This window comes from Dreissena polymorpha, chromosome 13 (genome assembly GCF_020536995.1).
Source record: "Dreissena polymorpha isolate Duluth1 chromosome 13, UMN_Dpol_1.0, whole genome shotgun sequence".
NCBI classification, from domain to species: domain Eukaryota; kingdom Metazoa; phylum Mollusca; class Bivalvia; order Myida; family Dreissenidae; genus Dreissena; species Dreissena polymorpha.
The window spans coordinates 5647408-5650686 of record NC_068367.1 but is presented as its reverse complement, the minus strand read 5'-3'; positions in this window follow the sequence as shown (position 1 = coordinate 5650686).

Genomic DNA, 3279 nt, shown 5'->3' with positions numbered 1-3279 from the left:
ATTAGGCGTCTGACTAACCATTTGATCAGACGCCGTATTGACAATTAGATCAGGTGACTGACTGACCAGGCAATTTGTTATACCGTAAAATGCAGTCATAAGTCGAGGTTTTTCCTCCAAAAATTGATTAAAATTATAGTCTAAACTTATGAGAACGTTCATGAGTTTTTAAAAATAAAAATCGAGGTAGATCGATCCCCCCACCCCCCCCTCCCGTTGAAGCAGTAATGGTTGTAAAAGTTGTTGTTGTCATGAAAACTCGTTGATTTACAACGACAAACGTCGTATTTTAAATGACGCGAATAAATATTATCACATTTTCAACTTTACTTTTGCTTTATTTTGATAATTTAATGCAAAGTTTAATGTAAGCAAGTGTTGTTTTTTCCTGAAAATGTGAGTACAAGTCTTCCGAAAATTTGCTCTCTGCGTGAATTGACAATTTGACGTCATTAAATGAAAGCCACTTCCTGTCTAAAGCCATAAAGAAACACCTTTCTCGCCCACAAAATTGGCTATCATTTGTCTAGCAATCAATGTGCTGAACCAATCATTGTTTGTTACTCATTGGCAATCGTCCAATTAAGTAACAACACGTGCATAGCTCCGCCTTTCAAATCTTTTGCAGAGAACGGAGTTGGTCGGTTTTAGCATCAAAACGACGGAGACATTTATCTAGGATTTTCAAAGAAATACCGATTACTAGTATTTCCGATTTACAAACTTCCTGTACAGTTCCTAACAATGGTGTACACGTGTGTTTACGAAATTCCCAAACCCATTTCTCGTAAATAATGCCACAGTGTTTTGTTTGATTATTACTTATTATCAAATTGCATGGTAGTTCTGTTTTAAGTACTATAATATCGGGTTTGTTTAATATAATTAAAATGTTAAACAATATAGTTACGTCAAATAATCGGACAATAAATTTGATCGGGTCGCAATTTTACTGACGCTGATTTTCTAACTTTGTCTTGTAATTTGTACCCGACTTATGAAGTGCACATGCGCAAAATGTCAAATTTTCTTTCCATTTTATTCCCTCGACGTATAAGCGGGTATACGTATTACTGAGTTTTTAGGGTATATAACACCAGGCAACTCACCGACTACAAGACTGGGCCACTGACTGACCATTTTAACAGGTGACTGACAGACCATTGGATCAGGCAACTGGCTGACTATTCTATCGTGCAACTTTCTGATCATCATGCCAGGTAACTAACTGATTATTAGGCCTTGAGATTTACTGAAAACTAGACTGTGTTACTGACTGGACATTTCCTTAGGTAAAATCATAACCGATTTTTCGGTCAACTGATTGGCCATTCGATCGGATTACTGAATGACCATTAGACTTGGCAATTAACTGACCGTTAGACCAGGCGACTGACAGACCGTTCGATCAGCAACTGACTGTCAATTAGACCAGGTGACGTACTGTACACTTGACTAGGAGACTGACTGACCTTAAGACCAGCTGACGGACTGACCAATAAATCGAGCAACTGACTTACTATTACACCATGCAACTGACTGGACAACTAGACCAGGCGACTGACAACACTGGACCGGGCCACTCACTTAATTAACCTGGCGATTGACTGGCAATTTGAACAGGATGACTGACTTACACTTATTTTGGGCAACTGGCTGACTATTAGATTTGGCTATTGCCTGACTATTAGATCGGGCGACTGGCTTACTATTTGACATTTTGACTGACTAGCAATTTGATTTGGCAATTGACTGACTATTAGACCAGGCGACTGAATGACAATTATACCAGTTTACTGACTGAGCACGCAACGAACTGACCGCCAGCTCGGGCGTCTAACTGACTATTTGACAAGGCGACTGACTGACCATAAGATCAGGGGACTGACCATAAAATCAGAAAACTGACCGACCATTACTTTGGGAACCTGACTGACAATGAGTTGAGACGACTGACTGACTTTCCGACCAGACAACTTACTGACCAATATACTGGGTGACTGACCGACTATTAGACCAGGTTACTGACTGACCACTAGACGACCTTAATGACTGACTGACCGTTAGACTGGGTAACTGACTGATCGTTAGAATGGGTAACTGACTGGCTATTAGACTGGTCGACTGATTAACAATAAGACCAGGCAAGAAGCTGACCATTAGATCAGGTGACTGACTACCATTATATCGGGTTACTTAGTGACTATTAGACCAGGCTACTGTCTTACCAATAGACAAAGCGACTGACTGACTATTAGACAACTGATGGACTATTTGATTAGCTGACTGACTTTAAATTAGACCAAGTGAATGACTAACTGACTAACTATTAACCCAGATAACTGACTGGCCACGAGACCGGGCGAATTACGGACTATTGGCGACTGACTTAGTATTTTGAACAGGTTAACTGACTTACCATTTGATTAGACAACTGACTGACCGTAAGATTTGGTTACGGATATACCGGTCGACCAGTCAACTGTCTGACGATTAGACCAGGTTTCTGACTGACTATAAGACTATGTGACTGTATGACCATAAGATCATGTGACTGACTGACTTAGACACGTTGACTGACTTATGTTTAGACCAGGTGACCTACAGAACATTAGATAGGGTGACTGACTGACCATAAGAACAGACAACTAACTGACCATTGGACTAGGCTACTTACTGGTTATTAGACAGGACATCAAACTGACCATTAGACTGCGCGGCTAATTGAACATTGGACCAGTTAAAAACTGACCATAAAACTGGGAAACTGACTGAAGATTAGTTTGGGCGACTTATTGAGCATAAGGCAAGGCAACAGTATGACCATTAGACCAGGTGACTGACTTACTATTAGACTAGTTAACTGTCCACTAGACCGGCCTAGTTACTGACAACTAAACGGGGCTTCTTATCGACTATTATACTAGGCAAATGTCTTACAATAAGACCCATCGACACAATTAGACCCATCGACTGACTGACAACTTGACTGCGTGACTGACTAATCCATTTGAACAGGCCACTGACAGCCCATTAAATAATTCCACTGGCCTACCATTAAATCAAGCAACTGACAGACATTAGATTGGAAAACTGACTGACCATAAGATGATACGACTGACTGACCATTAGATCAGCAAACTGATTGATCACTAGATTGCATTGCTGAATGATAATTAAACCGCGTGACTGACTGACCATTTGATTATGCGACTGATTGACTGACTATAAGACCAGGTGATTGATCAGTTGATTGATTTATTATAACAGATACGATGC